A 27,710-nucleotide genomic window follows, 5' to 3' on the forward strand; every position below is an offset into this window, starting at 1 on the left:
CAGTTAAGCATCTTTCTGCCCTTGCCTCTGGCCCCGTTTCTCATCCTGAGAAGGATTTGGTAGGTTCGGGTGGACATGGCATGGCACGGCCCAGGAGCCTGGAGACTGAAATGTTTTTATAGAAGTCTGTTTTCTGGAATGGGGAAGTCATGCTGTCTGTAATATCCTGTAGGAGGCATGACTCGCTTTCCCTCTCCTCTCCGTCTAATCATTAATAACTCCGGCTGTGGTTATTCAAAGTTCATCCAAGTCTCCCCAGGGGACAGAACTATGTGAACCACTTCCTAGGGTTCATAAAGAAGGGTAGCACCTCACCAGGTGCCTTCATGGAAGGGGCGTTTGCACACCTGCACATCTAAACCCCCGGCCACCAAACCCCAAATCCACACTGCATTGCAAAGCCACCCTCGGTGTGCAAGGGTTCCAGTCTACAGAGGATAATCTATCCAAAGAGAAAGAGAAAGATGATTTTGGCGCCAGCCTTTCTTGGTCTCACTGAGCCCAGCCTCGCAGGCCGCTACCAAGGTCAAAGTATATTTAGCTAGCAGCGGTTAAACTAAAAAGTTTTAAGTTATAAAAAAAAAATGTCAAGTGGCCTGACTAATCATCTCCACAGACAGCAAGAGGGGGAGGAGATGAAACTACCAAGGACCAGCAAAGAAAACACCAAAGAAAATATCAAACTCCCCATCCCATGAAAGAGTGAACAAGAGAGAGTCAGGGAGGAGCTGACAGAGAAAAGGCAGAAGCAGAAGGAGAAACTCAGTCAGGGAGTGTGGACAATGGGAGCAGGGGTGGAGGGGAGGCTGGTCCTCGGGGGTAGAGGGGAAGCCAGTCCTCAAGGCTAGAATGGAAGCCAGGGCTGGAGGGGAGGCCTGTCCTCAGGGATAGAGGAGAAGCCAGTACTCAGGGCTGGAAGGGAGGTCAGTCCTCAGGTCTAGGCAATGTCTGTGCAGCCCAGTTTGCAGTAGGGGTCTGAAAAGGAGGTCTGGCTGCCCTGGGGTCACCATCACACATGCAGAAATGGCCACACAGATCCTGAGTCAGGCACCAGACACTGTTTTGGGCCCATTGCACACAGACCCTTCTGATTCTCTGTTCATAAGCACCTGGGGCTCCAAAGTGACACTCACCCCCTAGGCCTAGAGCCACCACTGGCCCCCAGAAAGGTGACTCCTCTGCAGCTAGTCTCTCTGGTAAGGCTTATAAAGTCTTAAATTCAATCAATTCCCCAATCAGGGCAGACTGACTTCACCACCTCTAACAAAATATGAATGCCCTGGGGACACTCTGTGACTGGATTTACTCACACACTGTATGGATCTAAAACCTCCCCAGCCCCATCATGCCACACCCACCGTGCCACACCCATCAGGTGTGTCTGAGCACACACTGTTCCCTCTGACATGGTGACTTTCCTAGTGACACTTTCTCAGCCTCCATCTTGGCTCTGTGACGCTTTCTCCAGCCTTTCCACACCGTACCACCACAGGGACATCTTATTTCTTTTACGCGTCTGTGTGTGTGAGCATATGCATGCATGAGGTATGCAGGCAAATGTACAAGTCAGTGTGTGTGTGTGTGTGTGTGTGTGTGTGTGTGTGTGTGCAACCTTCTTCCTCAAACCTCTCAGTGACCTGGAGCTACACCGTTAGATGAGGCTGGCCAGCTAACAAGCTGCAGGGATCCTGCTGTCCCCAACCCCACTCCCATCTAATAATGCCCAGTGCTGGGATTACAAGCATATGCCACCATGCCCAACATGGGCACTGGGAATTCAACTCAGATCCCTATCCTTGCACGGCCAGCATTTTCCCAACTGCCCTGCCTTCCCAAACCTCTAATCGCAGGATCTTCTTGGGCTAAGTTGGAATAGAAGCTCTCCGTAGGAGCAAAACAGAGCCTTGGTCCTTGGAGACCCCAGGGTCACGCTCACTAAGTTCTTGGCAGACAGATGGTGGAATGAAAGAGTAGATGAAACAGTGTGCGAGCCTCCCGGGCACGGGATTGTCCATGCAACTCTGCAGCAACAAGGACTTCATTACCAGGCTGGCTGGCTTAAATGAGGTAGGAGCACAGATGCTGTCTGACCTTTAAAACTGATCTAAGATGGAGCTAGAGAGCACGCTCAGGAGTTGAGAACACTTGCTAGTGCACAGACATACATGCAGGCAACACAAAATAAAAATAAATTGCAAGTCATTGAGGATCTGAGGATAATGGACGTCATTCTGCAATGGAGTGGCATCTGATGGGGACAAGTAGTGTTGCTGGAGTTAATTGTCCTGCCAGGTCCTGCCGCTTCAGCCCCAGATGAACGCACAGAGATGCTATATTAACTATTAAATTGTTGGCCGATGGCTAGGGCTTCTTATTGGCTAGCTCTGTCTTAATTATTAACCCATTTCTATAAATCTATGTATTTCCATGTGGCCTTGGCTTATTGGAGAATGCCTGGCACGTCCTATCTTCCCAGTCCCTCCGTGGCACCCCTCTGGCGGGCTCTCTCTGCCTACCTTTCCCAGAATCTTCCTCGTCTCGTAGCCGCCTCCACCCCCGATCTTCCTGCCTCTATTGGCTATTGGGCAATCAGTGTTTTATTCATCAGCCAACAATAGAAACATATATACAGAAGGACACCCCCACCAGAGAAGGACAGCTTTGCCAGAGAACTTACTTGAGACCAGCTGAGGATACACAGCTGCTGGCCCCAAACACCACTGGTCCCCTGAGACCCAGTGCTCCGCCAGCTCACTATCTTCTTGGGTCATTTGTCCAGAGAATTCTTCCTCTAGTTATCTAGGCTTTGGGAGACATTAAGGTCTGTGTCATCCTTGGGAGCCCTGACTACAGCTGATGACATCAGCAGCACCATGTATTGGAGAGGACACAGACGTAGGAGCAGAAGACCCCGGCTGAGATCCCAGCTCTGTTCCTCACTGGTGGGATGGTACTTTCCCAGCTGCCTCCTCTCTCTAAGCCTCAGAGTCCACATCTGGAAATGGAATGTCTAAGCCTCTGAGGGTCACCACAGATAACGAGCCTTCCTGGACCATCGGGTGTCTGCCATAGAAGGACAATGGGCACAGCTCCTTGTTCACTCATCTGTCTTCCTGCCCTCGTTGCTCGTTAGTCTCTACAATCTCAATGGAAGAAACCTCCCTGATCACATTTACCGAGGACCAGCAGTTAGCCTGGCTAATGGAAAGGCCTCCCGCTCCGTTTCCACAGCTGTCCACAGCATAGTTCCTCTCCCTGGCTGGTCCACCTCTGCTTACATCGCCCCTCGGCTCAGTCATTCATTCAAGCACTCATTTAGGAACTCAGCAAGCAGCGTCCAGAATCTCCTGTGTTCCATACACCATGGACCACAGAGTGAACAAGGAAGAGTATCTCCTGCCACACAGTGCCCCCAATGCCACTGATCCATACACAGAGCCTGCTGAGCAGTGGAATTTATTTAGCCTGTCTTGTTCAGTTAGAAAAAAAACAAACAAACAAGGAAGCGGGAACTGAAGCCTGGTAGCTCCTCTTCTGGGCTGTCTTGGGTCCTTAGGTCTGACACTCATTGTCTAGGGTTCCATTCACAATGTACACGAGTTGGGTATTTTAGGAGACTTGAGTGTGTTCTTCATGGTTCTGGAGGAGGTGTGATGGGTCTAAAGGTCCTGCGTCTTTTCTTTCTGTGGCTCAGGAACGCTGAGTGCTGGGACTGCAGACGCTTCACTCCCCCTGGCCTCATATTCACGGCCTTCTCCTCTTGAGCCATCTTTAGGAGAATGTTCTCCTCAGGGTTAGGGGCATAAAGGCATGGTCTATTTCTTCCTTTATCTTTATCCCTGAGAAGTCTCCATTTCCGTGGCCAAATTCTGGGCTTCTATGTGGACACGAACTTGACCCACTGCAGATATCCTGGGCTCCAAGAATTCTTAATGATCTTCATCCCACTCTGTCCCTGCACCAGGACACTAACTCATCCCAGTGTCTCCGTGATCATTGGGTATAGGAAGACAAGGCCTACAAGGCTGAGAGATGAGCCAACCTGGAATCTGCCTGTGGGCCTAGCAACAGGCACTTCCGGGGGTCCTGATCATGCCTAGCCAATGAGGAGCGACCACACAATGTCAATGACTCAAATGCAGCCTGGGTGCTGGGAGGGTGGTATATAAGGCTCTCCCATTGCTGAATAAACGAGTCTGCTGTTTGCCTTTTACCGGACTCCTGGTGTCTGTGCCGCTGGCACCACGCCTTCTCACCCCCTCCCCCAAGGGAGCCGTTAGGACCCGGCAATAATCCGGGACATCTTCTTCTGGATCCCCCTCGCCTAGCATAGGACCTGACACCAAGAAGAAAGTCGGCAAGTAGGCACTGAATCATTTCACAGACTCAAAGGACAAGGGGAGAATGGGTTACGATATAGCTTTTAAGCAAGTTCCTATGACTCCAATACTTGCCAAGTGCCCAGTAAGAAGGAATTGGAGGGACCATGAGATGCTTCAGCAGGTGAAGGCACTTCTGCCAAGTCCAATGACCTGAGTTCCATCCCCAGAAACCATATAATAGAAAGAGAGAACTGACTTCGGCAGGTTGTGCTCTGCCCTGTACACACCTGCAACCACAAGCATGTATACACACACACACACACACACACACACACACACACACTGTACATATATATATATATATATATGCATATATATATGATAGATGGATAGATGATAGATAGATGTTAATAAAACTGTTTATAGGAAGGAGTTGGGGTCTGTGAGATGTTACAGGATCAGGCACTTGAAATTATCTATGAGGACTCTTCTGTTTGCAGTGTCACCCACCACATCCTGCTCTTGTCTTTCCACTGTGACCCCTTGGGGTAGTGGCATGTTCGAGTAGAATCTAGCATAGGGCTGCTGGGGGTGGGACCTGCTTCTGAAATACTGGCTCTCCTGCAGGCTTGCAGGGAGTCCAGAAACCGGTTCCAATGCCATTCCATTCTCTTCATGTGGGGGATGTGGTTTGTTTCCCTAAAGATCTCCACGACTCTCTTTTCATTTTCGTTTCATTTGTTAGATTGAATTAAAATGTCAAGGCCTATGAACCCCAATTCCCTAGTCACCTTCCCATAAAACGTCAGTGGTCTAGAAAATGGAGCGTTCGGGACACAGCTGGGGAGTCAAGAATCTGCAACGATGTTAACTTAGGAAGACGGAAGCCTGGCGGTCTGCCTTGTTCACAATCAGAGGCTGTCTTTGCAGTTCCCACCAGAGACCCATCATCTCTACCCACATGCCAAGACCAGAAAGTCACAGAAAGGGCTGTGTGAGGAGCTGCAGTCCCTTCCATGCAAAGCAGGCACGCCCTGAGCAGGACCTCAGTGGTGGGACCTTTTGCCCACTGCTGGCAAAGAACACAGAATAAACCCCACTTTGGGTATGTGTTATTTGGCTTGCTTATCTGAAGGGGAAAGAACGCTAATGTGTTTGAGGGGACCATGACACTCTATACCTAGAACCAAGACCACTGGCGGCTCAACACAGGAGTGACAATTGTGGCAATCAGCCCAGAGGAAATCTTGCTGAGTGAATAAATCAGAGAGTGATTATGAAAAACATTTGCTGCTCGTTTAGCCTGCACCAGGCATGCTGAGTCACGGGTCAGCCTTCCAGCGCTACACACACACACACACACACACACACACACACACACACACACACACACACCTGTCCCTGGCTGCCCCCCACCTGGCTGTATTATTCCCTCTCAACCCTCATTTCTTCCCTTCCTACCATTTATTATATACTTATTTACGGGTCTGTTTTCTTTCCTGAATTTAGGTAGTTGTTGACATGCAACCCAAATGGTCACCTCAGGTAGAGCAGAGCAGGCCAGCCATATTCACAAGTCTGTTTCTGAGGCTCCAAAAAGAGAGAGCCATCAGGAGGCAAGGGCTAACTGCATGCGAGCATGCCAGTCCAGACGCTGTGGACTGAATTTGAAATGTTTCTCCACAAGTCCATGCTCTAAGTTCTTAGTTCTCAACCTGTGAAAACTGTTTTGAAGGCTGTGGAGCTCTTAGAAGATGGGATGTAACAGTGAGTCCCTGAGGGGCGGGGCTTGAGGGTTCTCATCATAGTCTCTGCTTTCTGTCCACCACGATGGGCTGCAATCTCTATGAAACCATGAGCCAAGTTTCACCTACTCTGCCTTGAGTTGATTCTATCAGATACTTTGGTCATGGAGTCTAGAAGGTAAACACACCAAACATCCAGGGTGCAGGACAGTTGAGAAGGGGATTGAAAGTATGAGAGAGAAGGGTAGGAAATCTGCTGAGCTCCAGTTCAATCTCTAGCAGCCCAAAGAAGGCGTGTACGCCAATATTCCCAGCTCAGGCAGAGGCAGGAAGTTCCTTGGGTATATATCATATGTATTTATTAATAGGATTTATTAGAGTGGCTTAAGGTTTATGGTCTGATTGCCCCCAGCAAAGGCTGTTTCTCAAAGTGAAGTCCAAGAATTCAATAATTATTCTGTCCATAATGCTGAATATCCCAACTAGTCTTCTGTATTCTCTGGAATCCCAAAAAAGCTGGCTCTAATCCCCATGAAGGCATGAACTTGCCAGCAAGAGCAAAGGCCGGTGGGCAAAGAGCAAAGGCTCCTTTTTTCCTTATTCTTTACACAGGCTGCCACCAGAAGGTGTGGCCCAGAGTTAGGGTGGTCTTCAGATCTCAAGTGATTCAGTTAAATTCTCCCAAACGCAGGAATACCCAGCAGCTTCAGGTTTAGTTAATCCAGATGTAGTCAGGTAGACGACCAAGAGCAGCCATCATGCTTGGCGTTTGATGGACAGCCAATGTAGCCAATCAACAAATTCTAATTCAGTGAGACACCCCTATTTCACAAAATAAGGTAGAAAGCGATTGAGGAAGACACACACCACCAACTTCTGGCCTTCTCACACACACGCTGAGTGAGAACACTCAACTCATGTACACACTCACATGTATACACTCACCATGTGTACACACCTAAGACTAGAACAAAACAAGCAAGGACCTCAAGAAGCAAGCGTCTGGGGCTCTCCAGGGGAAGCTTAATTCCCATGAAAACTATCCTGATCAGAGAAAGGCAGAGATGAGAGACACAGAGGGTGAGCCATAGCTGAAGCAGAGACGTGTGGGGATGCTGGAGCCCTGGGAGAGAGCAGAGAGAGGCAGCCAGTTCTCTCCTGCCGACTTGAGGGAATGTGGTCCTGCTGACACCTTCATTTGGAATGGTGGACTCCTGTGAGTAAATATATTGCCGTTGTCCTAAGCCAAGGTTGTGGTAATTTGTTACAGCAGCCACAGAACACACACACACACACACACACACACACACACACACACACACACACACACACCACACACACACACACACTCACACACACACACACACTGTAAGGAGCCTTGTAACCAGGCAGGCAAAGGCCTGGCTAAAGAAAGATTAAAAGAAAGGGAGTATAGGCCCACTGCGCGGCAATTGTAGGTAAGAGTGAGAATGTGTGGAGTGTGGCAAAGTGTGATTAGCAAGATTTAGCAAATTAGTTAAGGACCAGCTCAGAACTGGGAACTTTAGAGTGTACCATGGCTCTATGTCCTGGAGCTCTCCTCCGCTAACCTGAAACAACCAGTCCATCAAGCTGAGTGCCAACCGTTATGAACCTGATACCACGACACTGGGCCCTCAGGAGACTGGACAGCTTGACCAGAGGAGCTGAAGTGAGAGCCTGAACCTGCCCTGAGGGCCTCTACAGGAGAGGTACCTCTGCTGTGAGCCTATTGTCTGTGGTTCTTAGGATTCTTTGCTTATGCTTGTGTGTGTTACTTTGACATAAGTGTGAAGTAAAACTTACATACTCAAACCAAGTCGCTGAGTCTGTCATTCCTCCCAGGTAAGGGCTACACACACACACACACACACACACTCACACACACACTCACACACACACACACACACACACTCACACTCACACACACACACTCACACTCACACACACACACTCACACTCACACACACACACACACTCACACACACACACACACACACTCACACACTCACACACTCACACACTCACACTCACACTCACACACACTCACACTCACACACTCACACACACACACACTCACACTCACACACACTCACACACACTCACACACTCACACACACATACTCACACTCACACACACACTCACACACACACACACTTATCTTCTGATGATCTCCTCCTTGTTTAAACCCCTCAGTGGTTTCCTAGCTCAAAGATCCTGGCTCTGCTCCTAGACCCATGAGTTCTTCCATGTGTGGAAGAACAAACGTCTCCATTGGATTAGACTCTGTGGTGAATAGAGTAAGACATGCTTACCCTGGTTGGTTGCTCTGTTTGCAGACGGTTGGGAAGTTGAGGCTTGCTGGAGGAAGCACACCACTGGGGGGGGGTTGAGGGGTTTTAGTCTCCCCCCACTTCTAGTCCTGCTCTTTATTCTCTGTGGGGTTGAAGATGCGATCTGTCAGGGACCTGCTTGCTGCCACGACCACCCTGACAGTTTGGATTGCACATCTGGAGCTGTCAGACAAAATAAATTCTTTCTTCCAGAAATCGATTTGGGTCATGGTATTTTATCACAGAAACGGGGATCACTGGTGCAGATTGCAAACAAAATGGTAGCAAAGGACCTACCCGTAGGTGAAGGCGGTTTTCCTTGTCATCCCTCAGCCCCTCCTCTCTTCAACTGGTCAAAATGCGTTCCTATTTGTCTACCAACAAACAATGCTTAGCTATTAGCTCCCCCCCCCCCATAGATAAAAAGAAACAGAGACTAAACAGCTCTGACGCTTAGCCTCCAGCTCTTCATCCAAAGGGGACAATGCGACCTTCACATTCATGCCTAGGGCACATGACACTTACTCTGTAAAGGCTTGCTCCCTGTGAATGTGGCAAAGGCTTCTGTTTCTCAATGAGTCTTCAAGGAAATACTTCTGCCCTCAAAATTGCCCCCTTCTCTTTGTCTGGAATGACAATTTATTCCATTATTCAGTGACTGGAAATTCATGAAATTTTGTGGTTACAGCAAAAAAAAAATATGTGTCCCACACAATTTCAGATGCCCGTGCAACGGAACTGAGAGGACCGACCGGGCAATGGAAATAACCATTTCTCCCTGAGAGTTTAACGGGCCTCTGAGCTGATTCCATCTTAACGATATTTTTACCCTCTTAATCAAAGACATTGTTTTTGTTTTTTAAAGGTAATTAGAGATAAGACTGTATAAATAAAGATAACAGTCAAAACTCCGTAGCATCCTGGATTGGTTTCGAGACTGGAATGCCCCATTGCAAACGTAGCTTTTTCTGAGTCATGGAGCTGAAGGGGGCTGGAGAGACCAGTTGCTCCAGTCCAGAGGAGAAATAGAAACATCAGGGAGCCTCAGAAGAGATCCAAGGTCTTGAGTCTGAGATCCATCTCTCCCTGGAATAGCAATGGGACCCCAAGACGGTCCCTAAGCTATGACCTCTTCATGGATCTCATCTGCCCACGACCCTTAAGGAAATTGTAATCATGGCATGATGGCCAACAGTGGTCAGGCTAAGGACTAGGGGATATTTAGAGAAATCCACCAAAGACATTCCCGTGTCCAGCATCCAGCTCAAGACATAAGGCAACATGGGATCCCAGGCCCTATCTCTCCCCTTTCCAGGCATTAGACTCTCCACAGGTACCTAGCTATTGCCCTGATTTGTAGCTTGTTAGAACAGCTGAACCCTGTGCCTGTGCACAGGGGGTTAGTTTGAGTGTCATTCTGGCATATTTTTCCCAACATTAAGTTGTAAAATCCACCTATGTTGTTGGATGTACTTAAAGCTCATTCATTCTTGTTGCTTGTTGAACTTGGAAACTCAGCACCGTAGAGACATGTGCTTAGTAAACATTCATGTAGCATCTCATTTGGAGTTAGTAGGACGGCACCCTTGTGCAGAACTTTAATGGTGTGTGTATGCCGATCGATTTGGTACGGAATAGGGAATGCAAGGGCTGACTCAGAAGGCATACATGGATTCGGTGTTACAGACCAGCCGATGGGTTTCCCAAACTGGTTACACCAATCTCTTTTCCGACCAGCAGTGTGTGAGAGCTGCCGTTGCCACACGCCTTCGATATTTGTTCTATCTGACCATTCTGGCGGTGGGAAGTGATATCGCATTGCAAAGTGTTTTATTTTTAAATATAAGTCAGATAAGGTGACTCTGCCATTGCTCAGCACACAGCCAACTCCTAAATCGCGTCTCCAGGGGCAGATAATGCCTGACTTCCTCTCCCAGGGCCCTGTGTGGAGCACTGTGCTCCAGCCTTTGCCTCCTTCCTAGTGTTCAGGGCACTCCGTCTTCCCCACCTCAACATCTTTGTGTCTGCTGTTTCCTGCCTAGAATGCTCTCCTCTAGTTATTCCTGTGGCAGACTCCTTCCTGTTCATCCACGCAGTCAGGAAATAATATGGGTGACCAGGTTTCCTCTCAGATGTTACCTCCCTTGCAAGATACTTTGGTAGCCATCGGGTAGTATAGTCATGGCAGCCCTTGTGGCCCCCATGCTCTCTCCTATGTCCTCTCTTCAGATGTGTTTTCTGGGAGGCTAGTGAAATAGTTAGGCAGTTAAGATCGTATACTGCCTTTCAGAGGAAGCCAGCTTGGGTCCCAGCGCCCACAACAGGCAGTTCACAACCGTCTATAAATTCCAGCTCTAAGGGGTTTGACACTCACCTCTAGCCTCTGAAGGGACCCACACACATGTGACAGACATTCACACAGAAACACATATAGATATGGAAAGGAGGTTTTTTTTTTCTTCCTCCATATACTAAAATATAAGCTCACAACAGAGTTCATATATGTATTAATACATAAAATGCTGAACACCATAAATACTCAAAAAATCTTCATTGGAAAAATACTGAGCAGACGGGAAAACATTGGTAGATAGCATTTGCAAAGGAAACTATAAAATGGTAAATCTCTTGGAGCTCCTTCTGTCTTAGTTACCATTCTATTGCTATGAAGAGACGCCATGGGCTAGTCCATGGTCATCACAGCAGGAAACATGGTGGCAAGCAGGCAGGCATGAGGCTGGGAGCTTACATCCAGTCCACAAGCAACGGCAGAGAGAAACTGGGCCTAGGGTGTGCTTTTGAAACCCCAAAGCCCACCTCCTAATCCTTCCCAAACAGTTCTATTAACTAGGGACCAAGCATTCAAACATAGAAGTATATAGAAGCCACACTCAGTCAATTCACCATACCGTCTAACCTTCTGCTCAGCTGATTAAAATTAAGCTCAGAAAGCTATAATAACTTGGCTATATTGGTGACATGTCCTTTTCAGACGTGGGGCTTGAAACCAGGTTCATGACTTCTTTTCTAGTGTCCTACATTGTCCACAAGAGTTGAAGACAAAATCTTACTCTGTATAAATGTGTTCACAGTTATTGGATGTAGGGCATTGGTGCCTGATTCAGCCTGGAGACATCTTTCCTATGTCATGAAAACCAACAACACAGCAAGAGGCAATGAGAAGAAATCAATGCTGGATTTCCCCAAAGCATCTTGACCTCGGTTCAGAAGAAAAATTGGAAGGGTGAATGAATATAGGTCCATTGTCCCTCCTCTGAAGAAAGTGAAGAGAACCATCTTGGCTGAAATAATGTCCCTGGGCTATAAGAACCTGAGATCTTTCAGGAGACCAGGTGAGAGCCCTGTCTCACATGCTCAACTTGGGTGAGACTCAGATCACACCACACACCACAACGTGGGCGTAGGGGCCACTTGCATAACTGGAGTAATCAGTACCTTGGAGAAAGTCAGCCAACACACTCCTGACACCACGTTCTGTCTTCCTGAATCATCTCCAGACCCCATGACTGGATGAGTCACTGATCATTGGGGTCATGACTATCAGGTGCTGCCCTAGAAATGAGAGCTAAACTCTTAAGGGGAAAGAGATTCTGTAACTGGAACTCTGGCTTTTCCCGGGGTTCAACCCACCACCTCTTTGGGTTTCCGGAGACTAAAGGAAGACACGTCTAAATAACTGAAAGAGGGTAACAGAAACCAACTAGAGAGGAGAGGGAGTAGCTGTCTGAGCAGAAACCCATCTGGAGCCTCCACACTCTGCTGAGCTCAGCTTGGGAGACAACTCACCCTCACTTGAGGGGATCCCAGCTCCCTGGGTATTTCCATACAACTGCTGGAGTGCCATCCCCCACATAGAGGAAAGCTGGAGAGAATGAATTGGAAGACACGATATACAACTGCACTCCAGGGTCATAGTCCATCATAGTCACAGTGTCTCGCTAGCAATACGGGTCACCCTAAGATGGGAGGAAACCACACCAGGACATACCAGAGTTTGGAGGTGGCTTGTCCCCCAAAGGGTTCATGCGTTAGATGCTTGGTGCTCACTGAGGTGACTTTAAGAGGTCAGACCTAGAGGGGAGGTAACTAAGTCACTGGAGGAGGCTGCCCTTGGGAAGAATTCTTGCCAATCTCCCAGGGTAAGTTGCTTCTATCTGTCGCTGACTATAAAGTGAAACCACCCTTGAAAGATTCAGGCATCATGCTGGCCTGCCCCGGTTACCAGGCAGAATGCACTCAGGAAGTACCCTGGTCAGTCCAGGGTTCCATGAGAGGCGGTCTACACACAGGTTCAAAGTACCCTTTTAAGGGACAGCCCCTGGCCCCTGACAATGGGAGGGCCACCACGTCATCCCTAAATCACTCATTACAGGGCTGCGTAAGGTCTCAGTCCGCATGTGCAAGCTTTCCTCCACATTCTCTCTCTCTCTCTCTCTCTCTCTCTCTCTCTCTCTCTCCTCTCTCTCTCTCTCTCTCTCCCTTCCTGTCTCTCTCGGCTCACCCTCCTTTGTCCCCCCTCTCTCCCTCTCTCTCTCTCTCTCTCTCTCTCTCTCTCTCTCTCTCTCTCTCTCTCTCCTGTTTCCAGTGGTCCACCACTAATTCTTCTCTCTTACTCTCTGTTCTGCTCTGTTCCTCCATTTCTCTCTCTCCCCCTCTCGCTCTCCTGCCTGGTAATAAAAAACTCTCTTTGGTTAATGTACTCCGACGGTTCATGTTCCATCGGGCCGGTTTCCATCTCAACGGCTTTGCTTTCCTAATTTTTAAACTTTTACAGAAGAACAACAACCCTGAAGCCATGTTGTCCTCTTTTTGTCTTTACTGTGCTATAATGTAACTATCGTGAGACAAACGAGACACCTCCCATCTTTGACTTTCAGTCTCCAAAAGGTAAATACATTTTTTTTAAGTGTCCAGCCTCGGTTATTTTGTCATCACGACACAAAGTGGACCAGTAGACGTGAATCTCAGGAAGCAAGTATCAGTGTGAACAATCTTGGAAGAATGGCAACCACATCTGGGTGGAAAGTCCGAGGGCCTGGCCAGAGGTTATGTGACTTACCAACTGCCAACAAGGACTTTAGCCAGGCTGGCAAACCCCAGAGCCCACACTCGAGCTATATATAACTTGATACAGCCTCTTTAATCTCTTGTTATTGCCCAAGGCAAACACACAGGAAGGCACAATTGCTAGGTCAAATTGTAGGGACCTTTTCAATGCTGTTGATAAATACTGCAAAAGTAAAATGATCTCCAGAAAGGACACACGAATTAGCAACCTCTGTGAAAGTCCATGCCGACTCCTATCTATCTCACACAGTGAATATCATCACTGGGCAAATTCTTATGGATTTTGTGGGTTACAAATGCTTGTTTTGATTCTCATTTTGGATATTTCTTCATTTGCTTATTTTACATAGCGGCATCTTTCAAGAGCACCAGTTACAAGTAAGAGAAGCTAACTCTTTCCCTTCTTTTTTCTTTTTCTTTCTTTCTTTCTTTCTTTCTTTCTTTTTTTTTAATGCAAACAGCACGAGGCTTTATTATAGTTAACAAGCTAAACCCCTGTTAGCTTGGGTCTTTCATCCACCCACCATGGTGGGTGGCTAGAAAGACACCTCAAAGCATCTGCATAGAGATCTTATAGGGCAGCGTAAGGGGAGTGTCTAGGGGTACGCACAGGCTCAGGATTGGTGTGCCTCCAGGCTTGGAGGGTTTGCCCTGTGTTGATTGGTCAACTGGTGGTTATGGCCCACAGGCCCTTCCAGGATGGTTGCTATGCTCTGCGCGACATTGCTGTGCACTTGTCCATAAAGCACACCCAGAGCTGTAAAGCATAGTGCCACCAGCTAACTTCTGATTGGTTCTTTGCCATGAGGCAGGCATCTGACCTCCTAGTGACTAAGACAAGGTGCTAGGCTGTTATGGCTGCCGAAATCCCTTCTTTTTTCTTAAGACTTAATATTTGTACTTGTTTATGGAGGACAGAATGGCAATTTTATACACATGTACAGTGTGTGGCGGTCAAACCAGGGTAAGAAGACCTTGCGTTTATATCTGTCTCTCCTATCTATCGTTGGGGTGGGAGGCTTTTATTTATTATGTTGGGGAGTTTTATGATCCTTTCCAGTTCTTTCAGAATCTATCATAAATTGTCACACATAATAGCTGTTTTCCTGTGCTATAAACACCCGTGCTAATCCCTCCTCTGTATCTTGGTGCCCTTGATCGAGGTGCTAGCCTCTGCCTCACTGTCATTCCCACTCACGAGCAACCACAATTCCATTCCACTCCTCTACAACTTTGATGTACAAATCCCTATAAATTAATAAAAAAACAGTGTGGTATTTGGGTCTGACTCATCTCATTTAACCTGGCATCCAATTCCATCCATGTTCATATAAATTAATTGTAGCATTTCATTCTTTTTGTAGCAGGTGATATTCCATTTTGCATGTATATCACATTTTCCTTATCCATTTATCCACCAAGCACCTTAATTGATTATATATTGACTATTGTGAGTGGTGCTGCAATAAATATAGGCATGCAAATATTTTCTTGAATAATTTTATTTCCTTTAGTTATACACTCGCTCCATAGCTGGATTGCTGGGTCATATGGTAACCTTATTTTTGGTTTTTTTGTTTTGTTTTGTTTTTAATTTTATTTAACTTTTATTTTATATGCATTGGTATCAGATCCCCTGGATCCAGAGTTACAGACAGTTGTGAGCTGCCATGTGGGTGCTGGGAATTGAACCTGGGTCCTCTGCAAGAGCAATCAGTGCTCTTAACCACTGAGCCGTCTCTCCAGCCCCCTTATTTTTGTTTTTAGGGAAGTCCCATACTGTTTCCTATACTAATTTACATTCCCACAAATAGTGTTTGGGTTCCCCTTGCTAGCCATCCCCACGGGGCTGAAGTGATATTGCACTGATGGTTCTCATTTGCCTTTCCTTAGTGATCATTTTTTTCCATATTATTGGTCATTTACCTTCTCTTGAGAAATGCCTATTCAAATCTTTAGGCTATTTTTAAATTGGATTCTTTCCTTCTTCTGGCTGTTTGTGCTAAGATCTTTTTTTTTTCACCCCATGTAGTCTGGAAATGAATCCCCTGGCAGACAGACAGCTTGCAAGTGTTCTCTCCCACTCCGCACGGTGTCTCTTCACTCTGGATAGTCTCTTTGTCACAGACTCCCTGTTAGAAATAATCTAGTTAGCTACTTTCTGTTGTAAATCACAGAATTGAAAGCATGCCAGATAGCTCATGGAATTTACAGAAAATACGTGGGTAAGTGAGCCGTCGTCTGGCATCTCCAGGGCTCCAGAGAGGGTGGAAAGGACAGGTGGTAGCCTTGCAGGCTACTGGCACCGGGATGAACCAGTACAGTATTCCACCCATCCCCTTGGTCACATGTCTAATTTTGTGTAAGGTGGTGCAGGAAGAGGTCCCTTGATTGAACCAAAACCACGATTGATGGGGGAAAAGAAATAAATTACTGTCACAAAAAGGTAGAATAGATCGTAGACAGCTAAGGAACAAAAAAAATGTCTGCTTGGGACTTCCATCTGGTGGCTTCCAAAACTGCAATGTTTTCATTAAATTAAAAGTTCTTGCCTCTTTATGCTGGGTCATCATCTGGTCTACTACTAGTTAGTCAAATAAAATAAAGGGTGTTAACCTTTTTAGCATAAGAAGGTCGGTGTGCTTGGAGTCTCCACCATGAGCAAGCTCAGGGAGAACTTCTTTGGTTGAGAGAAATATCTAAAACCATAGAAAGATGGAAACAAGACTCCTTCAATTTGCCCACTGAAATAGTAAAGAAGGAGAACATTCTTCCACTGCTGGTGGGAGTGCCAGCTCACACAGCCACTTTGGAAATCAGTATGGAGATTCCGCAGGAAAATGGGAATGAGTCTACCACAAGATCCAGCAGTTCCACTCTTAGGCATATACCCAAAAGAAGAACATTCATACAACAAGGACATCTGTTCAACCATGTTCATAGCAGCACTATTTGTAATAGCCAGAACCTGGAAGCAGCCTAGATGCCCCTCAACTGAAGAATGGATAGAGAAAATGTGGTACATTTACACAATGGAGTACTACTCAGAGGGACAAAAAACAATGGAATCTTGAAATTTGAAGGCAAATGGATGGAACTAGAAAAACCATTTTGAGTGAGGTAACCCAGTCACAAAAAGACAAACATGGTATGTACTCACTCATATATGGATTACCAACCTACAATCCACACCACCAGAGAAACTAGGAAACAAGGAGACTCTAAGAGAGACATACATGGTCCCCTGGAGAAGGGGAAAGGGACAAGATCTTCTGAGCAAATTGGGAGCATGGGGGGAGGGGGGAGGGAGCTAGGAAAATGAGAAGGGGAGAAGAGGAGCAGGTGAGGAGAACATGAGGGAGCAGGGTGGTTGAGTTGGGGGAAGAACAGAAGAGAGCAAGATAAGAGATACCATTATAAAGGGAGCCATTATAGGTTTACAGAGAAATCAGGCACTAGGGAAATGTCTGGAGACCTACAAAGATGACACCAGCTAACAATCTAAGCAACAGAGGAGAGGCTCCCTTAAATGCCCTCCCCTGATAATGAGATTGATGACTGACTTATATGCCATCCTATAGCCTTCATCCAGCAGCTGGTGGAAGTAGAAGCAGACACCCACGACTAATCACTGAACTGAACTGGAATCCAGTTGCAGAGAAAGAGGAGTGATGAGCGAAGGGGTCAAGACAAGGCTGGTGAAATCCACAGAAACAGCTGACTTGAACAAGGGAGAGCTCTTGCTCCCCAGACTGATAGCTGAGAAACCGCATGGGACTGATCCAGACCCCATGAACGTGGGTGTCAGTGAGGAGACCTGAGAAATCCATGGGGACTCTTGTAGATCAATACTTATCCCTAGCATAGGTGTGGACTTTGGGAGCCCATCCCACATAGAGGAATACTCCCTGAGCCAAGATACACGGTGGTGGGCCTAGGCCCTATCCCAAAGGATACGACAGACTCTGATGACACCCTATGGAAGGCCTCACCATCCCTGGGGAGCAGAAAGTGTATGGGATAGGTAGGTTGTTAGTTGGGGAGGGGTGATAGGGGAGGAGGGGAGGGAGCGGGAACTGGGATTGGCATGTAAAACAATCTTGTTTCTAATTCAAATTTTAAAAAATGGAGAAAAAAAAAGAAATAGTGGAGAAGGAAGAGATAGGGCTAAACAGATCAACCCCTTGGCTACATTCTCTGCAAAGAGCCAGGTAGCAAATAGCCTATGTTTTCTTAGACCACATAGTCTCTGCTACAAATACTTTCCTCTGCTGCTGTGGGACCCTGATAACAAGCAACTCAATGAGCACGGTTGTGTTCTAATAAAGATTTATGCATAAAATCAAGTGGCAGGCAAGCTTTCACTTCAATCAAACTGCAAGTAAATACTGGCAATGGATGCTAGCACCACTCTGCGAGGAAGTTCAAGTTCCATGGAGAAGTCGGCTGGGGAGGAACCCAAGTCTCTCACCAACAGTCCAGTTGAGCATCCCCACCCGGACCCTTGCACCAACTGCTACTCATATGAAGGCAGCATCTTGGAAATGGATCCTTTGACCCCGAGAGCAACAGCCCAGGGTGTTGGAGCAGAGACGAGTAACCTAGCTCATCCCTGTCTAAATACATGGCCTCAAATTATAAAATAAAATGAAATTATCCTTTTAAATTGATATTCCAGGACACTTTGTCACTTGGTGGTAGATGATGGGAAGCTTAAGCTAAACGATCTTTTTCTTCAGTTCCATTGGAGATAAATAACCATTAGATATTTTAGGAGCTGCGTGTCATTTAAAACAGCCATGCTGTACATTAGAACTGCGTGGACAATCTACACAAGGTGGAAAGTTCTAGACCACCCTCAGCCAAATCTCTCTTCTAGTAGGATTAGAATGACTCCAGCAGCATTGTAAACAAGCATCAGATCGCTGATCTGATTTCATGAACTAAAATTCTGATTTGCATACTCAACAGGGAACCCCAATACACACGATTCTCTCATCCTATATCCCATAATTCAGTATGGGCTATTTGTAGCCCCCAGTCTGGTTAGGTCTCAAGGTTAAGAAAATCCTGTGTCAATAAAACCTCAGCAAAGGAGATGGTAAAGCCTGGATCCTCCTGAAGCCATAGCTTACTTAATCTAAATTGAACCTGAAGACTTAATTGTCTTCCAACTTTAGATTCTTAAAATATCCACGATTGCAAGATCAAAGATCTCTGCCGAAGACACAGCATAAAAACTTTTATGATCTTGATTATAATTCTTCCTCCAAAAGGCAAATCTCATCAGACACCTTGGGGATTCTTCTGGATTCTGTCACAGACAACAGGTCCTTTCTGGAAGGCAAAGCTGCTGGGACTCTGCCATTATCTGCAGATAAAATTTCAAAGGCCCAGTCAGTTCGGGTGAACTCTGGCTGGGCCTGCATGTCTCCAGAGATTAGCTTTGAGTAGCTCAGAGAGGGAGACAGATTTCCAGGCTCAGGGCTGCTCCAGCTGTGTTGCAGTTACACACCAATGGGGTCACAGTCTGTGTGTTCTTTCCTGCCTAAGCACTATTTAAGTGGCTTTTGATGTGTCTTTAGTGACTAGCGTGGAGTTTTTACTTTATTTTAATCTTAATGCGTATTAATTGTAAAAATAGTAAGACATTTTCATATAAGTATACAATGTCATTGGATTGTGTTCTCTTTACCCTAAAATATCTGTGATTCCAAGACTGAAATTCTCTGTTTAAAATTGACTGGCTATTACCTCATTATCCATTGGCTCAAATGGGCCTCCCAGTTTTAGCTGGCCCATCTTACAAAAGACCAGCAACTTAAATAGCGTTACTAGGTGGGAAAGACCTAGAGGATGGAGAGGAGAGGAATCCAATGAGAGACCAAGATGGCCATGGGATGTGAGCTAAGTCTCTGGGCCCCCAGGTTGGTGGTGCCAAACAGAAAAGGACATGGGTTGTCACCTAGTGCGGTGGTAAATTTTTGTAACCCCAGCTCATCGGAGACAGGGGGTTCTAAGGTTCAAGGCTGCCTGGAATCTAAGGCAGAGGGTGAGGAGAGAAAGAAGGTCCAGGGAGGAAATGAGAGAAGAGGAGAGGAGAAAGAGGAGGAGAGAAAAGAGAGGAAAGGGAAGGGAAGACTGGAGGCAGGGAGGGGAAGAAACAGTACGGTGCTCCCTCTCTCTTTAGCTAAGCCTTAAAACTCTCAAGGAGTCTGTCTTAATCAGAGCTTTCTAGATCTTTAAGGCTATCCACGAAATGGTAGATAGACACAGTTATAATGGTCCTAAATTTTTTTATCCTGATACCAGTTAACATAACTGCTTTCTTTCTGTTCAAAAACCGGTACTAACCCAGGTGGGGCCAGGAGGGGTGGGGTGGGGGGGGAGGAAGCAAATGACTAGCCAGTCACTTTCCTCAGCATCTCCTCAGGACAAGGCACCGCACTGGGCACACTGAATGGACGCTCCTGTCAACTTCTCAGACAAACTAGAGACATTAACCATTCCCATCCTATACATTCAGAAGACTGGCTCAATAACAGCCAGACAGCGATGGGTTTAGATTCGCATCTGATTGAAACAAAAATCCATGCACCTTCCATCCACCAAAAACCAAAAGTAAGTTTCAGCTTGTCACTTCAGTGATAAGCAAAGTCATAATTATGTTAGCATTCGATGAGGGTTTCTGATTTACAGTCCTGTAAACAGCTAATACTGTCCTCATTTCGCTAGGAGGAACCTGAAGTTAAGCCTTTTGCTCCGGGACACTTGGTGAGATAGCAAAGGATTAAGCCAGACAATCTGATACCGAACACCAGTGACTTAAGTGCTGCACATTGCAAACTTATTTTAGTTCAATCAGCCATAAATAAAAACCTGTTATTGCTCAGTGTGCTAAAAGGGACAGAGCAGAGGAGAGTTGAGCTATGATCCAGAGTGCTGATAAACTGAGAAACGCCTCTTCGCCGGCCTCTGGGAGTCACTAAGGGGTAAGCGCTACAGTGACACAGACCAGCCTGCAATATTTGTCCCCACAGTTTCCTTCCATGGCCCCAAATGCGATCAGTAATCACGAATTGCCTTTGGTCAATCATCTCTGATATTCTTAAAGAACACAATGCTATTTCAAGCCTCCCATGTCTATGGCTGCCACAGGACTCTTTCCTGCAGGAACAACACCCTGGCTCTCTCCCCTCGGGCCTGGAAAATGTTTCTGGCATCTTGGCAGAGACGGCAAAATAGAGGCGGGAGATGGGGGCTGGCATGCAAATGTTTACATATGGACAGCGCAGCAGGAAGCTGAGCTCATGAAAGAACTTAATTCCAAAACTGGAACCAAAACGTATTTCAGAAGTTCTCTTGGCCTTGGGATGGATCAGCTGTTGAGGAACATGGCTCTGAGCTCCAATCTGTTTACAGACTTGCCCTCTGCCCTCCATGTAGACATGACTTTCCGCATCCGAGACCAGGCCCGATGATCTTGTTACCTGGGCTGCAGAAACCCAAACAATTCTGAGTCTCCAGGACAAGACTTCAGAAGGAGGCACTGCCTGTGGATATGCGTGCGTGCTAGGGTATGCCCAGCACGAAGTATTGCTCTGTGTGCTGCAAATGCTAGTGAAGGGACCAGGGAGAGGCCCAGGCAGTAAAGTATTTTGTGCAAGCATGAGGACCTGAGTTCAAATTTCCAGCACCCATGTCACCAAAAGAAAAAAAAAAAAGGCACAATAGTGATTTCTTCTAATCCTTGTACACGGTTTGCTGGCCGGCCAGCATGGCCAACCAGCAAGGCTTAGATTCAAAAAAAAAAAAAAAATTAAATCAAATGGAGAGCAATTGAAGAAGATGCCTGGTGCTGACCTCTGGCCTCCACATACCTGTCTGCACACACATGCTTGTTCATACACAAACACAGGAATACAAACACACACACACACACACACACACACACACACACACACACACACACACACACGTTAGTGTTATGAAACATAAACAAAGCCAGGGTGTGCCAAACTAAAAGACATAAAAGACATGGCCCCTGTGTGAACTGTGTGATGGTCTTCACTGCAGTTGGGCCGGGAGAAGGAAGACAGAATAAGACAGAATTCCTATGAAGGGTATGATGGGCAATTGCAAAAAAAAAAAAAAAATGAATCCGGAGTGCTAGCTAACAATGCTAATCCAACGTTAAATCTCAGTTTGAACATTGTACTAAAAGATTGAGTGTTCAAAATGACAATGGCCAAACCATATATAAAAACAGCAATTCAACCCCAGTCTCCAAGTCTGTCCAGGAAACCAGCCCTATACGTAAGATAATCAGCCCAGGATGTCCTATGTGGTTCAATGTGGTCTTGTCAGAAGCGACAGGGCCACCCCTCGTGACAGTCCAAGAAATGAAACAGTAAGTAACTTCTGTAATGTTCAGATCTTGATGGATAACTGACAGTTTTCCTAAGTGTACTCCTTATGCCCAATTCAAGACCAAGCAGACAAAGCTGCTGAAGCTTCCCCCTCTCATCTCGTCTGTCCCCTTTCCCAGTGAATAGTGGTCTCTGCACAAATCACTTCCTCACCACAGAATAAGTACCCTTGCTTGGCTCACTTGTTTGGCCCCGGATTATTGCCTCATCACCACGTCAGGTGAATACCCCTGTTTATTGGGAAGATGAGCCCAAGTGTGTAGTTGTTAAGAGTCTGCCCTCAGGCCTCGAATGAATCAGGAAAAAAAATCATATATCTATAAGACAGAAATAACTCGGGTATGACAGTGCACTAATAACTCATGTGTCTGGACTAATGGTATGAAACTCTTTGTACAAATCCTGACACCTTTTTCTAAAGTGTGACTTATCCCTGAATAGAAGGGTTGCCGGGTATCTGCACTTGATTGCTTGACCCGTGGGGCAGCCCATCCCTGTTCACCTCAGATTGTGGGCAATGGGCTGCAAGTTTCTGCATCGTTTTATCTGTCTGTTCCCCTTTCAGAAACACAACACAGATGATAGGGTCCAAGGAAACCATCCTATGCCCTGACTGCACACAGCACACAGCACACCCAGATCTCTTTGGTGATTATTTGTTCATATTGTTGAGCACACATAGTGGCGATTCTTCTCCTGTCCGTCACAATCCCTTTGGGGTCTCATTTCAGATATTCTGAATATCAGACATTACAATTCATAACAGTAACAAAATCACAGCAACACAATAATGTTAGGGTTGGGGGTCACCACAGCATGAGGAACTGTGTTAAAGGGTGTCAGCATCAGGAAGGATGAGAACCATGGATGTAAAGACTCTCAAGGCCTCTTCCTCAACGTTAAAATGAGTTCTGGGAACTGTTTGGTGTGACTCCAAAGTTGTTAGCTATCTAGCCCATAGCCTGGCCTTCAGGCCCTTCCCCCTGCCTTGCAACATAGTAAGCCATCCACTTGTGTGTGAGCCCCTGGTATTCATGAGCGCGGCAGCTCTTTGCCTTGGCTGCACACTGAGATGTCTAAGAACTTTGAGAGGGTACCCATGCTGTTACTATGCCCCAGATACATGAGTGTGGCAGCCTGGGATTTCTTGTATGTTTGGTTTGTGTGCTTGCTTTTCAGCTCACCCACCCCATACCAGGATTCTTTTTTTTTTTTTTTTTTTAGAGTCAGGTGTCTCTATATAGCTTTGTAGACCAGGCTGGCCTCGAACTCACAGAGATCCACTTGCCTCTGCCTCTTGAGTGCTGGGATTAAAGGCGTGCGCCACCACCGCCTGGCCTCACCCCAGGATTCTTAGTCATTCTAATGTATGCAGTTGACATTGAGAACCACTTCTTTCACACATTGCTTATAGGGAATATACTCTGAGGGTTTATGGGCAAAGGGATGTCTGCTCTTAACTGTCAAATGGTTATGAAAAATATGTTCATATCTACGGGAAAATCGAGGAAGGAAGTGATAAAGCATCCATCCATGAAGCTCTTCCTTCCAAATCCATTACCTTAGGGACTTGCATGAGATTCGCCCAGTGAGATCCATTTGATCTCACTAAAGACCCCACATAGAAACAACTGTCCCGAGGTGGTGAGGATTTACTTGACCTTCTATTTTAAAGTCTTTCCCAACAACAAATCAAGGAGAGGCGAGCCGGTCAACAACCGTCAAAGCTAATCACTGTCATTTCCCCACCAACAAACTCCCAGCTTGTATTCATAACAACCCCCCCCCATGACAGGGCAGGAAACACCCCCCTTGTGACGGGACAAGTTGCTCCAGGACCGAAAACAACAGATTGTTCATCCAGATGTAGTTATAAGATACTGAGCATACATGGAGCGAAGGCGTGATGAAATCGCCTGAGATTTACAGCAACAGGTGGCAGCCTCTGAGAAGGCGTAGGCGTGGTCATCTGCCTTCTTGTACACACAGAAGAGAGAACAAGGAGACCCAGCACCAAGACGTCTGTTGTAAGCGCTGTGGCTGGCATTCAAAACTGGCAGGGGAGGGCACTGGGTGGTGGAGGAAGCATGGCTGTGACCACTTGGCCCTTAGTCAAATACTCGTAAGTCTGACAGAGGGGCTTCCAAACAGGCCTCTTCGTCTCCACCCTTCAGCTCAGTAAGATCCATGGCTTTAGATAGGACCGATGCATTGATTTTAAGAGCTTCCTAGACAAATGCACTGTGTGCTTGACTTTGAAAATGACCTCCACAGGACGCTGAGTGCCCCATGCCTTCCACCTTCCTTCTTTTCAAGGCTGAAGCTGGCCTTGAACTCCTGGTCCTCACTACATACGTATACACACACTCATACCCCCTCACACTCAAACACAGGCCCTGAGAGCATGTGTCACAGCAAGCCCATCGAACTCACGGTAGCCCCCTAAATACAAGACGCTTGTCTAACCACACCACGAGTCCCGGGGAGGAGATTGGCTTACACTATAGATGTCCTTGAGACATCGAGCAGTATCCAGCTCAATATAAGTTCCACTGCATAAAAAGTTGGTTGATTTGTTTAGTCAAAACTGTAAGAAGACAGACTCAAGACTTGGTTGCCTCGGTGGTTAGTTCCCAATATGAATGTGTTTGCTTGTTTTGAGATAGGGATTGGTATAGCCCACGATAGTCTGAAACTCATCATGTAGCCAAAGCTAGCCCTGAACAACTGATCCTTCCTGCTCCCAAGTGCTGAGATGGCATGTGCCACTGTGCCTGGTTCATATAAGTTATGTGACTTTAAATTAATCCCTTAAAACCTTTTTATAGTTTAAGACCTTTATTCAAGTCTCAGTTTCTGTAGCAGCAAAATGAGAATAATATTAATATCCAATTCATAAAACTTTAGATAACAAAAGCAAAGTTGCCTGACAGACAGGCAACCCCTGTCAGTAGTCACTGCTAAGGACCAAAGTTTGCTCTAAAATTTCTAAAATCTCCCAAGAGCCCAACTCACGCACATGTTTTGTCTTTTCTAAACAGTGACTAAGATTAGTTAGAGCCATCTCCAGATGGGACAAGGCTCACGACTCCGTGGTTTGCAGCTGAGAATCCTGGCTCCTGTCTGGGTGACCTTGTACCTCCGAATCTGATTATTGTCACCAGAAAAGAGCCAGTGGGCAGGAGGGAGAGCTCAGGGTTAGAAGAGTGTACTCTTCTTCCAAAGGACCAGAGCTCCCAGCATCTACATAAGTGGCTCACAACAGACAGGAATTCCAGCTCTAGAGGATCCAACTCCTCTCCAGAGTCCAAGGAAACAGCATGCATATGCACAAAGCTACACACAGATGCATACAATTAAAATAAAATCTTTTTAAAAAATAACAACCACCAACCATGATTAGTCAGTCCATCTCTCATCACAACAGGATCAGGAGACAAACACATGGAGATCAGGTCTAGAAATCAACACTCCATCATCTGGACCGCTTAGAGTCCTTTAGAGCGTTTGAGATAGCCATTGGCCAGGCACAAATGACACCAGAGCCACCTATAGAATTTGTCACAGAGGACAGCAGGGTGGCTCTCTAGCAAGCTTGACTCCACAGATCTGGGCTCAGCCCATGAGTCTTCTTAACAAGGGGCCCGGCAGCTGTGGAGCCACACCTAGAGGAACATTGACCTTACAGGATGACAAGCACAGAGGGCGCTAAGAAGCCCAGGGCATTATGGGAAGGATGCAGCCTCTGACACCAGAGACAACTTAAGTGTGAACCAGTCATTTCATCTCAGTTAGCATTAGTTGCATCATTTGTAAAATATTGGTTTCATCACTTAGAGTAATAAGACCCATCTTATGGAATTATTAAAAAAAATATTACATGGGGAGCGGCTGGAAAGATGGCTCAGTGGTTAAGAGCACTGACTGCTCTTCCTGAGGACCCGGGTTCAATTCCCAGCAACCACATGGCAGCTCACAACTATCTGTAACTCCAGTTCCAGGGGACCTGAAACCCATGGCAAAACATCAATGCACATAAAATTTTTAAAAAATTACGTGTAAAAACATCTGAAAATCCTGCAATATAGTACCCCGTACACTGACCCCCAGTGTAAGTTTACTCATTGTGGACCAAAGCACATCATAAAAAATGACTTGGCTTTCTTACCTGAGATACTGAGAGTGATGTCCTCAACCAAGCTGTCAGAGATAATTCGGATTAACGGGCTGAGTTGCTACAGACGAACATGGCCCTCCTTTGCCAAGGGGGAATCCCCAACACCAGTTCTTCACCTAACTTGGTGCTCCCTACCTACCCAGGAACTTACTTTCTTTTGTTCTGGAAATGGCTTTCAAAGGCTGGGAATGGCTTCGTGTTCTAACCCTTGGCTGACCCCCAAAAATAAGCAACAGATAATAAGAGTCATCTTCCAAAATATACAGAAAATGCCACAAAGCTCTTGGGCATTCTTCAGCATCCCAGCTTCTCTCTCTGGAACAACCCACTGAATCTTCTTGGTGCTTTTCAACTCTGTGTGCAAGGGCTTCAAGGGTTTCAGTAAAGAAACCGTAGGGTAGCTCCATTCATGGAAAAGGAGAGGAGAGGAGAGAGCTGGGGAAAGGAAGAGTAGCTACATAGAGGAAAGCCTGTGAGTTGGAGGGAGTTAAGTGTAGGGGGGCGCGGTGAGCAGGGTACCTGAGACACCAAGGGAACCTAGAGGCTGGTGTGGGCTTTGATAGACTGATAGGCACGACAGGTAGCCGTAAGACCCTTCTGCCAGAGGGACTCCTCCTTTTGACAGGTGGGAACCAGTTTTACAAGTTCCTGAGAAATGCTGGCTTTTATCTAGCTGCTAGAAATTCTCCTATAGTCTGTGTTGAGCTCATCTCTGGATATTTGGACTACCTCTGGAGTTTGGGGAATTGAAGGTTCCTTTGGACATGAAAAACTGTCAATCCTAGGAGTGGCACTCATAAAATTTCTCATCTCCTGAACTTCCCTTTCTCAGCCAGAAAGCCCTAGGGTGAGACTTAGGTGTCTGTCAACACCACTTCAGGTGTCCCATCACCTCCACTGTGTGACCTGTGTCTTTGAGGCGCTGCAACAGTAACTTTAGTCATGGCCTCTGCAGACTTTCCTTCACCAGAGAAGTGATGAGATGAGGCTATAATATTTTTAGGTGTCCAGAGCCCAATATGCCATTCATATTTACGCAGCCATCCCCACCTTCAGACTACACCAGGGTCCCAATGATAGTAACAACACAGAATGAAAGCAACTTGCAATTCCCCCCAGTGCAACCTCCACCTAGCTCTTTCCTCATCTCTCCCTAGAGCCTGCTCTCACGCTGGGAGTATTGTCTTGGGGCCGTTGTATTGATTACGTCCCCTGCTACAGTGATGGCTCCATACTTCCTGCCATTTGCAGAAACAGATTGGTCTGGCTCTGTGCTTAAGCCACAGTGTCCCTGTGTTGTTTCATCTTGCTTGGGTCCAAGAAAACACTGAAGGAAGACCCCGGCCTCAAATAGTATGTAAGAGTGAAGACCATTTATGAATATTCCAGCAGGCATGCCGGGGCCATTCACCTATACAGAATGGAGACAACCCCTAGAGGAGCGCGCAGGCTCCTTTTAAGCACAGCTAGGGGAATTTCAGGGACAGTTAGGTCATCTCAAATATGATTGGTTAAACAAGCAGCAGCTACATTTGTATTTTTTTATTGGCTGAGATTTTATCTTTGGACATACTTGGGTAAGTTTCCAGGGGGTTGC

At 46.5% G+C, this 27,710-nt stretch overlaps 1 long non-coding RNA gene across 10 annotated transcripts in view; it reads right to left on the minus strand.

Moving 5' to 3' along the window:
- LOC113837487 overlaps window positions 1-27,710 on the minus strand; it is a 115,792-nt gene that overhangs the window by 57,681 nt on the left and 30,401 nt on the right. For 6 of the 10 annotated variants that reach the window (XR_004771284.1, XR_003488072.2, XR_004771281.1 and 3 more), the window contains exons 2-3: window positions 8,945-9,045; window positions 8,402-8,602 (exon numbers count right to left, since the gene is read on the minus strand). The exons of 3 other annotated variants lie outside the window; for them this stretch is intronic. This is a non-coding gene — a long non-coding RNA (uncharacterized LOC113837487). The remainder of the gene's footprint in view (window positions 1-8,401; window positions 8,603-8,944; window positions 9,046-27,710) is intronic. One more of the 10 variants, XR_003488084.2, reaches the window with a different exon arrangement.

Source organism: Cricetulus griseus, chromosome 10, assembly GCF_003668045.3.
Source record: "Cricetulus griseus strain 17A/GY chromosome 10, alternate assembly CriGri-PICRH-1.0, whole genome shotgun sequence".
Lineage (NCBI taxonomy): Eukaryota > Metazoa > Chordata > Mammalia > Rodentia > Cricetidae > Cricetulus > Cricetulus griseus.